Source organism: Panthera leo, chromosome C1 (assembly GCF_018350215.1).
Source record: "Panthera leo isolate Ple1 chromosome C1, P.leo_Ple1_pat1.1, whole genome shotgun sequence".
Taxonomy (NCBI): domain Eukaryota; kingdom Metazoa; phylum Chordata; class Mammalia; order Carnivora; family Felidae; genus Panthera; species Panthera leo.
This window is the reverse complement of record NC_056686.1, coordinates 5423881-5437778: the sequence shown is the minus strand read 5'-3', so window position 1 is coordinate 5437778 and position 13898 is coordinate 5423881.

Sequence of the window (13898 nt, the reverse complement as noted above, 5' to 3'; positions counted from 1 at the left end):
CGAACTGTGAGATCACGACCTGAGCCGAAATCCAGAGTTGGACGCTTAACTGAGCCACTCAGGCACCTTAGCCACAGAAATTTTTCAATTGCAAATGTTAGCTTTTTTTATTTATTTTTTTTTTACATTTATTTATTTTTGGTAGAGACAGAGCACAAGTCGGGGAGGGGCAGAGAGAGAAGGAGACACAGAATCTGAAGCAGGCTCCAGGCTCCAGGCTCCGAGCTGTCAGCACAGAGCCCGATGCGAGGCTCGAACTCACAAACCATGAGATCATCACCTGAGCCAGAGTTGGACACTTAATCGACTGAGCTATCCAGGTGTCCCAAATGTTAGCTTTTTAAAAATTAATATGCTGCAGGTCAGATCTTGTACAACAGCACACTGCCATGAAGAAGTTTAAACAGAAAGTAAAGATTCATAAATCTCAGCCACAGCCCCACTTTCTGATAAAATCAAGTTTGTAAGAACAGAAGAACTTAGACAAGCTGCTAGTGTCCAGTGAAATAGGACCTCACCTGTATTATGGCCGATTCTATTGCTTCGATGGCCACTTCTCCCACGGGGTCAGCATCCTGCTCCCATGCCCAGCTCCCCGATTTGGGGGTTCTCCCACGGACATTCTCGCCTCACAGGTAGGTAGGGCTTTGCAGGTACCATGGGCCGCCCAGGAAGGAAAGAACGGGGGGCTCTGTTCACTGAACATCTCAACAGAGCAAAATCAGCTACATGGTTCCTGGACATCCATCTCTGGACTCGCACAGGAAGATTCAGCAAAACGGCACCAAACACCCAATTTTCCACGTTGGCCCTCAGTGGTAGTCTCTGAATGAGTTGTTTCCCATGGGTCTGGTCGTCACCGTTCCTAGAATTGGCATTTCAGGGTCCAGCAGAGCAGCGGGTCAAGAACAAGTTTCTGAAGCCCGACTGCTCTGTCCTTCCTGGGAGAACCAGGCCCGTCCCTTCACCTCACTGTGGCCATGGCCTCACCCAGAGCGGCTCAGGGGCTGTCACGAGGATGCACGAGTTAATGTTTGTAAGGAGTTCAGGGCACAGTGAGAGCTGGGTGCAATATTCATGAACCAAACACATAATTTTACCATTCCCAAAAGGTGAAAATAAAGGGATACGAGCTACACAATTCAAATCCACTCTTGGAGAATGTTCCTGTGGTCCTGAGGAATCTCTGCATGCTCCAGTCTTTCCTTTTTTAAAAAAAACTTTTTAAAAATTAATTAATTTTTGAGAGAGAGAAAGAGACAGGGCACAGGCAGGGGAGGGGCACGGGAAGAGACACAGAATCCGAAGCAGGCTCCAGGCTCTGAGCTGTCAAGCACAGAGCCCAACATGGGGCTCGAACCCACCAACCGTGAGATCATGACCTGAGCTGAAGTCAGATGCTTAACTGACGAGCCACCCAGGCACTCCACTAGTCTTTCCTTTGTTAATGGTTTCAGAGGCACCTGTGCCTTTGAACTGCATGCTGCCTGTCCCCTACCGCCCTGGCAGGACGCCCTGTCCTCCTCCCCCAGCCTTTGCCCTGAGAAATCTGAGAAGAGGTGCACCCCCAGCATGACCAGTCAATGTGGAGGGTTCAAAGACCTCCATTTGTTACGGTGGCCACGGAGTGACCAAGCAACAGTCAGTGGAGGAAAGAGTCCACGATGTGTCTCAGTGGCTGTACCCAAGTTTTCTCTCTACCCCTGCCTCTGACTCACTCCTATGGGCTTCAGACAAGAAATACTAATTTCCCAACTGCAGCATGGGGGTGAATAATTGTGGGTTTTTTTTTTCTTTCGTTCCAAGCAGCTCATGGCCTCAGACCCCTGACAAGACGTTTGTGTTCACACTCGGTGATGCTCTTGGGGTCCCTGCTATGTCACCTACGACCTGTGCTTGCAAAAGTGGTATTTCTGGAAGTGTTTAACTCCCAGCTCTCACTTTTTGGTTTCTGCTATGAGCCAGTGCTCTGTCTTCAAGGATTGCAAAACCCTGACAATGTAGTCAAAAGAGAGAAAGAGTAATAAAGTGGCCACAGTATCGGCATTCAAATCTCATGCATTTATCAATTTGTTCAGCCCTGAAAAAATGTGCTCAACTCATGGTGTTGGGACCTAAGGAATGTGAAGACAGGTAAGGTCTCTGCTCTGAGATTTCACAAGACAAGTTGAACACGGTGGGCTGAAAAGTGGCCCGTGAAGATGCCCACATTCTGTTCCCTAGAACTGGTGGCCACATGACTTTGCATGACAAAAGAGACTTTGCCAAGTTAACTTTGCTAAGTTAAGGATCTTGAGATGGGGAGTTATCTTGGGTTGGGGTAGCCCGATGTAATTGTGGGGTCTTTATAAGTGAAAAAAAGATGTGGGACAGCCAATGTCAGAGTGAGGAAGAGACCCGGAAACCCCATCGACATGGAGGAAGTTGACCAGGGCCCACGGAGTGCAGGTGGCCCTTGGAAACTGCAAAGGGCAGGAAACAGATCCTCCCCTAGAGACTCCAGAAGGAATGTAGCCCTACTGACACGTTGATGTTAGCCCGGGTGAGACCCATTTCAGACATCTGCCCTCCAGAGCCCTAAGATTGTAAGTCTGTGTTAAGCCACTAAGTTTGTGGTAGTTTATTACAGCAACAACAGGAAACTCATACACTGACAATGACGACAGAGTGTGACAGGTGAGCAGATGTGCACCTATTTCACAGTGAGGTAAGGGCTCGAGGAAGGCTTTTGGGAAGGTCTCCTAGACGAAGCAAAGGATGAGTGAATGTTCGCCAGGCAGAGAGCTGGCAGGGTACATGCACGTGGAGCCACCGTCGTAACCTGGTCCACGGACATATCATCCGTCACTCCAGAGGGTTCCCTGAATTCCTCTGTAGTTCACCCTCCTCCACCACCACCCCGTCCCCGGGCAACCACTGACCTACTCGCTGTCACTTAGAGTAGTCTGAATTTTCTAGAATTTATATAAACAGAACAATATAATATGTATTCTTCTTCTTCTTCTTTTTTTTTTTTTTTTTTGCCTGCCTTCTTCCACTCAGCGCAAAGATTTGGAGTTTCATCCATGTTCCCACATCTATCAATAGTCCCTTCCTCTATCTGGCTGGACAGTACCCCATTGTATCAATATACCGCCATTTCTCTGTCCTCCTGTTAACGGACATTGGGGTGTTTCCCGGCCTTTGGTTATTACAAATAAAGCTACTGTGAACATTTGTGTACAAGTCCTTCTGTGGACATAAGTTTTCTTTTGAGTAAACACCTACAAACAGAATGGCTGGATCACAGGGCAGGTGTACATGTAACTTTTTAAGGTATACATGTGTTTTTTAAGCAGCATCTACTCTTTTGACAATATGTTGTGAGTATCTTTCTCTGTCAATAATATACCTCATCATTTGAATGCTTCCAGAATCATTGTTGCAACTACATATTTGCATATTTTCTGATTATCTCCTTGGGATGTATTCTTTGAGGTGGTATTACCACATGAAACATGATCTAGTTTGGAGCCATATTCCCAGATTTTATCATGAGGACAGAAGAGCTTCTGGCCTGGTATTGGTGCTCCTCTGCCCGCATGGCCTTGGGACAAGGGTGGACATTCAGATGTCTACTTGAAAAGAAAACCCAGTTCCAATTGGCCGGAGTCAGGCAAGGTGGGAGAGTGAAAGGGCTAGGTATGTGAAGAAGCTGAGATCCAAAAAGATGTGGGGCAGATTTTCAGGGTGCTTCCTAAAAGAGGTGGTCTTGTGGTTGGTTTTTGTTGGTATTTTCATTGAACTCTTAAATGGTGGGGAGGTTGGGGAGATGGGCTCTATTTTTAAAGGCTGTACTGAAAGGATCATCTTACACTGAGTTGAAGTCTCTCGTCCTATACATTTCACGAACTGGACCCATGGCCCCCACCATCATCCCCACCATCTAAAACCCCATTGCCCCCACCATCATTATCATAACTAACACTTGTTGAATGCCTCACCTTACTAACACCTTTGATCCCCACGTGCAGGTGAGTGCTGTCATTATCCCCGGTCTGCCAACAAGGGAACTGAGAAGCAGAAAGAATTTGGCCAAGGTCCCACAGCTGGCCAGAGGGAGGGCGGGGTTCCCACTCCAGAAGTCTCCCCAGAGCTTCATGGACCTAGCCCGTATCCACAGGACAACCCCCAGAATGTTAGCAGACAGCCCCTATGTCCCTCCAACCTTCACAGTTGCCTCGGCGAGATGATTTCCAGACACCTAGTCACCGCCGGCACACAATTCGGTTTATCAGAAGTTAAGTGGAGGGAGCCTGGGTGGCTCAGTCGGTTAAGTGTCCGACTCTTGGTTTGGGCTCAGGTCATGATCTCGAGGTTCGTGAGATGGAGACCCACGTCGGGCTCTGTGCTGACGGCACAGAGCCTGCTGGGGATTCTCTCTGTCTCCTTCTCTCTCTGCCTCTCCCCTGCTCCTTCTCTCTCTCTCTCTCTCAAAGATAAACATTAAAAAAAAACAAGTTAGGTGGAAATCTCAAACATTACATGTGGTCCGAGGAGGCAGGAGCACAGCACTTTCACCTTAGACACTGTCTTGGATGAGATGCCCAGAGGATTTTCGGCAGCCAGATCCCTGCGTTGGCTTCTGCAGACAATGGAGACCCCGAAGCGGACACGGCACTGAAAATGAAGAAGGGATGATGAGAAGGGTGCACTTTGTGGGAAAAGCTACCCGGACCTTGTCATTGAAGGAACAGTGGCCATAAAGGAGAACAGTGACTCACAGATGATGCATCAGAGGGGTTGAGGCTGGTGTGGGGGTGAGGGCCGCCGGGCAGAGCCGGACTGTCGGATTGGGCCGAGAAGGCTGAGGCTGCTAAGTACTCTTTTAGAATTGTTGCACTTCAGGGCAAAGTGCCACGTATGTGAAAATGAGTCGCGTGGCTGGGACACAGTTTTCCATTCCACAGAATGGAAAAGGGGGTCAGAGAGACAGATGTGGATCATTAACACAGATATAAAGGTTCAAGATCAACTGTAAGTAGGGCTGGACAAAGCACTGCCTGGATGCAGGAGCTGGGGGTGTTCAGTGTCTTCAGTTGATGGGGGAACCCAAGGGTTGAACCTTTGAATTCATTTTTTTTTTAAATAAGATTTTAAGTAATCTCTTCACCCAACATGGGGCTTGAACTTACAACCCCGAGATCGAGAGTCACACGCTTCACCGACTGGGCCAGCCAGGTGCCCTTGAATTCCTTTAATGCGCTCGTGTCCTAGCACGATTCCCCAGAATCTTAGCCTACTTCTGCCAGAGTCGGGACCAGAATTCTTAACAACTTCCACAGATGCGTTTTGGGCTTTGGAAAGAGAACCCAACTGCTCCTGTGGTAGGTCGTTTTTGCCCTCTGAGCTTAGCTGAAAGTCAATGCCATACAGTATCAACCCGGCTGACTTCATTTTTAAAGAACAATCACTCATGAGTATCTCAATTCACTTCTAATCTGTTTTTACATTTTCGGTATTTTTTTTTTTAATAATGGATTCATTGTTGCAGATAAAGATTTAACCTTGATCTGTGTGTGATAAAGATCTAAACTTGATCTGTGTGCGATCGTCTCCAGTATTAGAAAGAAGAACTCATCCTGCTTCCTTGATGTCTGCCTTTGCCTGTGGATCACACAAATGTGCCCGAGTCCGAAGGTAACGTAGGAGTTCGTCTGGATCCCAACACCCTGCTATGTGGGAGAGAGGCTCACTGAGGGGTGCTGTCTGCAGGGAGAGGCCCAAATGGAAAAGTCCAGGCACTTCATGCCATAATGGAGCCTCTTAAGAACTGGGAAAAAGAGCCAAGTGATTTACGTCATGCCGACAAAATCCTACCACATGCTACTTGGCAGTAAAGGGGACAACCTAGAGAGAAAGGCTGACAGCCTACAAGCACGGCCAAATGAGAACTTATTTTTGCCATTTTTTTTCTGACAATTAAAAAAACCTCACAAAAGAATCAGTGTGTAATGTAATGGCTGCATGGACTTAAGAACTGAGGCTGAAGGGAGAACAGGACTGAAGGGGAAGAGAAATTCTGCTTCAGGGTTAATGCCAACGCTTCATTGATTATCTGGCAACTGCTAATAGCTCTTTTGTGAGCCATCGGTTTCTTCTGCCACCTGGCAGGACCTGCTCCCCTCAGCTTGTCAGTGAGCCCCGTCTTTTAATGAGAACACGTAACTCTATGATGGCTATTGATCGTTCCATACCTTTAGGAAAGCAAACACTACCGCTTCTCCTTCTTGGAAGGTAGAATGTTCAACAGCCGTGTTAGAACTGTGTTCAGGGTGGGACCAGCCCACCGTGGCTACAAATTGGTTTCCTTAAGTTCTCACCTACATGATAGTTATAGGTGGGTTTGGGACTCCTGGGGGTGGCGTGTGGGTTTGCTAATGGAAAGAAATGAAAACTGTTCTGGTTAAGTAGTTTTATCTACTGGTTAAAGTTTTCTTAAGTTTTCTGCTGGTTATCTACTGGTTCTTATTATCTTATCTTCTTAGTTTTATTCCAGTGTAGTTAATAAACATACAGTGTTAAGTTTCAAGTGTACAATATAGTGATTCAACACTTCCATATACTACTCAGTGCCCATCATAACAGGTGCACTCAATCCCCTTTACCTATCTCACCCACCCCCTCACCCACCCACAGATGGCCCTCCAGGAACCATCAGTTTGTTCCCTATGGTTAGGAAAATAATTCTGCAATAAACATAGGGGTGCATGTATCCTTTCAAATTAGCGTTCACATATTCTTTGGGTACATACCCAGCAGTGTGATTACAGGATCATAAGGTACTTCTAATTTTTTTTAACGTTTATTTTTGAGAGAAAGAGCACGAGTGGAGAGGGGCAGAAAGAAAGAGGGAGACAGAGGATCTGAAGCAGGCTCTGCGCTGATAGCAGTGAGCCTGATGTGGGGCTCGAACTCACGAACCACGAGATTATGACCTGAGCCGAAGTTGGATGCTCAACAGACTGAGCCACCCAGGCACCCCTATTTTTTTTTAATTTTTTAAATTACATTTATTTATTTTTGAGAGACAGAGTGAGACAGAGCATGAGTGGGAGAGGGGCAGAGAGAGAGGGAGACACAGAATCCAAAGCGGGCTCCAGGCTCTGAGCTGTCAGCACAGAGCCTGACGTGGGGCTTGAATTCGTGAACTGTGAGATCGTGACCTGAGCTGAAGTCAGACGCTTAACCGACTGAGCCACCCAGGCGCCCCATCTATTTTTAATTTTTTGAAGAACCTCCATACTGTCTTCCACAGCGGCTGCACCAGTGTGCATCCCCATCAATTGCGTGCAAGGGTTCCTTTTTCTCCACATCCTTGCCAACACTTGTTTGTGTTTTTTATTTTAGCCATTTTGACAGGTGTGAGGTGTTATCTCATTGTGGTTTTGATTTGCATTTCCCTGATGATGAGTATAGTTAGTTTTTGGTTTTTTTTTTAATTTTTTTTCAACGTTTTTTATTTATTTTTGGGACAGAGAGAGACAGAGCCTGAACGGGGGAGGGGCAGAGAGAGAGGGAGACACAGAATCGGAAACAGGCTCCAGGCTCCGAGCCATCAGCCCAGAGCCTGACGCGGGGCTCGAACTCACGGACCGCGAGATCGTGACCTGGCTGAAGTCGGACGCTTAACCGACTGCGCCACCCAGGCGCCCCGAGTATAGTTAGTTTTTAACCACTTCTGAATCTAATAAAACTTGAGCCTGACAGCAATATTCATTCTGAGCCTGTTATACGTAGAACAACAACTCAGCTTTTGTGAGATTTCCTTTTTAGGGATTGTAGAAGTTATTGCAGTCATCATTTTAGATGCTTTTCTAGAGATATCCAAGAGGACAAAGAAATAAGGACCAGATAAAGAGCTGGAGAGAATCTATAGGAAAGGGAACCTCTAGGCACGCATCCGAGGGTGAGTCTGTATGGACTGAAAACTAGCCCATGTTATGGTTACTAATGTTGTGTAACAACCCCAAAATGTCATGGCATAAGACAGTCATTTTAATAGGATTATGGATGGATTCTGTGGATCAAAAATCCAGACGGGGATGATTTGTCTCTGCCCCACCAAGCCTGGCCCTTTACCTAGGAGATTCCATGGCTGGAAGTTAATATGCTATCTGGGAGCTGGGCTCATCTGGAGGCTTCTTCACTCACACGTCTGGCAATTGATGCTGGCAGCCAGTGGAGACCCAGCTGGGCTGTCAGCCAGAACACCTCCACATGGCCTCCCAAGTGCCCCGGGATTCCTCATAACATGGTGACTTCAGGGTGGTCAACTTCCAGCATGGTGACTCACGTCTCCAAAGGTGAGTGTCCCGATGAACAATTAAGAAGCTGCATCACCTTTTAGGACCTAGTCTCAGATATCACACGGTACCATTCCTTGCATTATATTTGTTCCAAGTCACAGGGTGTAGGGGTTTTTAAAAATGCCTACAAATTCTTTGATTCTCCCTTCCAAGGGTGCAACCCAATTCTCCTCCTCTGCACTTAGTGACACACGTATCACATATATCACTATCATATGACACATGAATAGAACATGGCAGAAGTGAAGATATGTGACCTCCAAGACTAGGTAATAAGAGGCACTGCAGCTCCTTCCACACCCACCGACCCCCATTCTTGAAGCCAGCTGCCATGTCATGATGACCCTTTGGCAGCCCTATGGACAGATCCACATGGTAAGGAACTGAGGTCACCTGCCAATAGCCACGTGAGCCAGCTACCTTGGACATGGCTTGTCTTGGTTTGTTTGGGCTGCTAAAACAAAAAGACCACACAGTGGGTGGCTTGAACAACAAACATTTATTTGTCACAGTTCTGAAGGCTAGGAAGTCCAAGAACAAGGTGTTGGTGGATTTGGTGTCTGGTTTCTTCAGAGATGGCCATCTTCTTGCTGTGTCCTCACCTGGCAGAAGGGCAGAGAGGTCTCTTGATTTGTCTCTAATCCCATTCATGGGGGTTTCATCCTCATAACTTAATCACCTCCAGGCTCTACCTCCAAATACCATCACTCTGGGGATTAGATTTCAGTACATGAATTTTGGGGAGACACAAACATTCAGTCTATATAGCAGAGATCAAGGCTTCAGCTGATGACTGTAACCTGAGACCCTGAGGCAGAAATACCCACTTAGGCCATTCCCAGAATCCTGATGATCAGAGACTGAGATAATAAATGTCTGTAGTTTTAAGCTGCTAAGTGTTAGGATAACTTGCTACTCAGCCATAGATGATAAATACACAGGGCCAGGCCAGATTTGAGGGAAGGCCACATATACTCCATTTATCAATGGGAAAGTATACAAGAATTTGTGGACATGTTTTAAAACTGTCCTAATTCTTAAGTGAACAATAAAGAATTATTTTGCTCCCCACAGACCCCATAAAAAAACTAAGTGCTCTGTGGAGGCTTTACAGCAAAGCCTGCTTTCATTATTTGTTCTTTTTTTTTTTTTTCTTTTAGAGAGAGAGAGAGAGAGCACGGGGGAGGGGGGCACAGAGAGAGGAAGAGAGAGGCCCAAAGAGGCTCCACATTCAGTGCAGAGCCTGACACGGGGCTCAGTCCCACAACTGTGAGATAATGATCTGAGATGAAATCAAGAGTCAGATGCTTAACCAACTGAGCCACCCAGGTGCCCCTCATTATTTGTTCTTCTTAATGTCAAAACAGTAGCATGTGTGAAGAATCATGGGTCTCTACTTGGTCAAAGAAAAGAGAGTTCTTGATGAAACTGGCCACCATTTACTTTATTAATAATATCTCTTTCCCCAGAGTTTCTCTCAAGTAGCTTCACTGAACATATTGTGCTTGATCTCATCTTTGATCATGCCATTCCCATGCTGGTCCCTATCCTCTTCTCCAATTTCCCCTTAGTAGGGAACTAACTCCTATTCAGCCTTTATGTCCTAGGCCAGGAATCCACCATTCCCAAAAATACACCCAGCGAGCAAAGGCTATGAACCCACTGCTGCCTGGGACTCCCGGGAGAATTTCTCTCTTACTGTACTCGCTACCCTGCATGGTGAAGATCTGTTTGTGTGTCTGTCTTCCCCATCAGGAGCGCTGTGGGGAGTGTGTCTTATTCTGCACGTTGGCGCCAGCATCCAGCACATCCAGAGCACTGCCTGTCAGTCAACAGTGGTGATGTTGACGGTCTCCATACCTACAGGACAACAGTAAGAGCCGACACCATGCACCATGCCAAGCACATTTTCACACCATCTGTCTTAATCCTTGCAGTGAGAAGGATGACTACAATTCCCCTTTGGCAAATGAGCAGGCTGTGGCACAGAGAGATTAAGAAATTGTGCGTGTTGCCTAGTGGGTGAGTGGGACCACCCACCCATTCACAAGAGTCATCAGACCTCAGAGTCTGCACTCGTGCTGTGATTCTATATTGAATTCTATATTCTCAATCCAAACAAAACCAACATCAGGATTCTTAGAAAGAAGTAACATTTAAATACATAATGTTTCTTAGGTTAGTTATAATGATATTTTATTAATAGGTGCCATATTATTAAGTGGGAAAGGAGATGAAAGAGAATAAGGCACAACAGAGTCAATTTTAGCGCATCTTAAATAAAAGGTGTGCACAAAAATGCTGACATAGGTAAAGGTGGGGGACATTCTTTGATTGGACTGTAAGACTTACTCATACTTAGAAACTTACAGGCTCAATGACCAGGAAAGAAACCACTGAATCCTTCAGCTATATCCCGACATTTCTTATTTTCAAACCAGTGACTCTATTTTACCTTCTAAAAAACAATTAACACAACTGGCCTGCATACAGGAAGAACTCAGGAATGACCCTCCAACCCTAAGCCACTACAAAGACCAATACGGGCCTCACGTAAACCCAGGAGTTGTATTTACTGGAAAGGGATCTCCTGTTGTAACGTAATTATATTCTAACGCAGGCAAATATTGTTTTCTAAAATGCATTTTGATGTTCACCGATTAAGTTATCCTGCTCTATGTAGGCGAGCAAGACAGGGAGGTGCAGAATGCAAAATAAACATGAGATTGACCTCACAAAGGTGAAAAGAACAACAGATGCTTCCTCCAGAGGCTTTAATGCGGGCATTATAACTATGCTCCGTGGGGTAAAGGTAAGTACACGACAGATGAATTTTTGTGCAGAGGACGTGTCTTCTTGAGCACCCCCTCCTAGGAAGCTTAATCTGGTCTACAAACTAGGCAAAAGAGGTGAGTATACGTGTGGTTTACTCATTTGTGTTCTGAATGCAAAAGCTATTATTTGAGAATCTGCACAAAACGTGACATGGAGACATCATGAAGAAAAGGGGAAGAAAAAGCAATTTCCAGCCCAACACGATTATTCAGATAGAGCCTCCACTCCCGTGACTATTAAGTCCTCCTAACAAATGACCCATCTTGAAGGGAGGAAATCAAAGTACAAATAGCGACTACTTGAGAAATGTGAAGAGCAAACAAGGAGGTGGACTGGTAAGGAAATCAAACTTGAAAATGGAGGGGGGAGTGGTAAGTTTCTCATTGTTTTTCCTCTTTTCTTTCCTGCCTTTGACCTGAGGGCAGCCCTGGTCATAAAACTCTGCAGCTCTGTTTTTTTGGGTCAGAGAACCAGGAAAAGCAATCCTCACAAACCAGAGAGTATGGGAGAATCTGTTTTTTTCTCTCTCTCTTTTCTCTTTCCAGGCCTTGCCCTGAAAGCAACCCCAGTCTTATATCTACAAGGTGGCAGACAGCATAACAAAGTCAGAGAGAAAGTCTGGATTTCTGGCCATAGGACTGAGAAAGGAGCCCCTGGGAGCCAGAGAGTGTTCCGGGAATTACAGAGAGGAGGGAGCTGGTAAAGGAGATCCCTTAATTCTACATATGAATGGGCACAGGTCTGCAGCTTGCCCTTGGGCTGTGCATGTGCAGGAGAGACTCAGAGCCACATAGCAGACTTTGAGAATTGAACTACAAACATAAACAGCTGCCTACACCCCAGGCTAATCTCTGAGTGCTACCTGCATGAAACAGACACTAAGGAACACAGCAAAGGTTTTAAAAACTTAAGTGACATTGGAACCACCATTCACAGAAGGCAAAATAGAACTTGTGGTAGGAACCTAGCCAGGTAACTGTATGCTAAACAAGTCAGTGTTCTCCAGAGGATTTCAGCAGGACACAGAGTCTCACAACAAAAGCATCAAAATCAAACACTGTTCGGCATATGAAGATCCAGGAAAATGTAAACAACTCTCAAGAGAAAAGAAATCAACAGATACAAATCCTGAGTTGACCCTGATAATGGATTTAACAAAGGCTTTAATGTATTATAACTATGCTCCATGGGGTAAAGGTAAATACACTTCAAATGAATGGAAAGATAGAAGCTCTCAGCAGAAAAATAAAAAAACTATACAGGGGTGCCTGGGTAGCTCAGTCGGTTGAGTGTCTGACTCTTGGTTTCAGCTCAGGTCATGATCTTGCCATTTGTGAGTTTGAGCCCTGCATCGGGCTCTGTGCTGACAGAGCAGAGCCTGCTTGGGTTTCTCTCTCTCCCTCTCTCTGCCCCTTCCCTGTTTGCTATCTCTCTCTCTCTCTCTCTCTCAAAATAAATGAATAAACTTAAAAGAAAAAATACACTATATAACAGAAATGGAAACTTTAGAATTGAAAACTACAATGTCTGAAAGGAAACAGAATGTGGATGACAGAGGAAGAAGTAAACTTGAAGATAAATTAAAGGAAATTATTTAACTTGAAAAACAGAAAGATAATTAAAAACAATTGAACAGAGCCTCTGGAAACATCAAACATCAAAACATCTAATATTTGTGCCATTGGAAGTCCAGAAAGAGAAGAGAAAGATATTGGTATGGAAAAATATTTGAAGAAATAATGACCAAAAACTTCACAAGTTTGGTGAAAGATATAAATCTACAGATTCAAGAGCCATCAAACAGGGTATATACTTAAGGAACATTAGGCATAATAAACTGGTGAAAACCAAAGTTAAACGAAAGATCTTGACAGCAGCCAGAGAAAAGTGACACCTTGTACAGAGAACAATCGGAATTACCGTGAATTCTTCATCAGAACCTATGGAAGACAAAAGACAGCAGATCAACATTCTACACTCAGTGCAGATATTCTTTAGGAATGACAGCAAAACAAAGACATTCTCAGATGAAGGAAGACTAAGAGAATTTGTTGCCAGCACAACTGCTTACAAACAAATACTAAAATGAGGTTCTGTAGGCTGAAGGCAAGTGATGCCACAAGGAAACGTGGTACTTCAGGAGTTCCTTTAGGAATGAAAAAAGAACAATAGAAATGGTATGTATCTGACTAAATATAATAGACTATTTTCTTAAGTTCTTTAAAATACGTATACTGCTGAAAGGAAAAAAAAATAGAGCATTGTCTGGTACAATTTTAAGTGAATATAGGTATAATACATAGGACAACTACAATATAAAAGAGGGTGTTAAAAGGACATAGATGCTTACAAGGTGTGTATATTTTACTTGAATTGGTAAAATATTAATCTAAGTAGACCATGAGAAGTTAGGTATGTATATCATAATCCCTAGAGCAACCACTATAAGATAATACAAAGAGAAATGAACAAAAAACACACCAATAGATAAATTTAAATGAAGTACTAAAAACATTAAAATAATTTAAAAGAATGTACGAAAGGGGGAACAGAGGAACAAAAAAAAAAACCAGTGAGAACAGAAAAAAATATATATATAAAATGGGAGGCCTAAAGTCAACCATATCAATAACTACACTAAATGTAAATGGTCTAAACACACTGATTAAAAGAGAGACTGTCAGATTAGATTAAAAACACAAGACCCAAAAATAT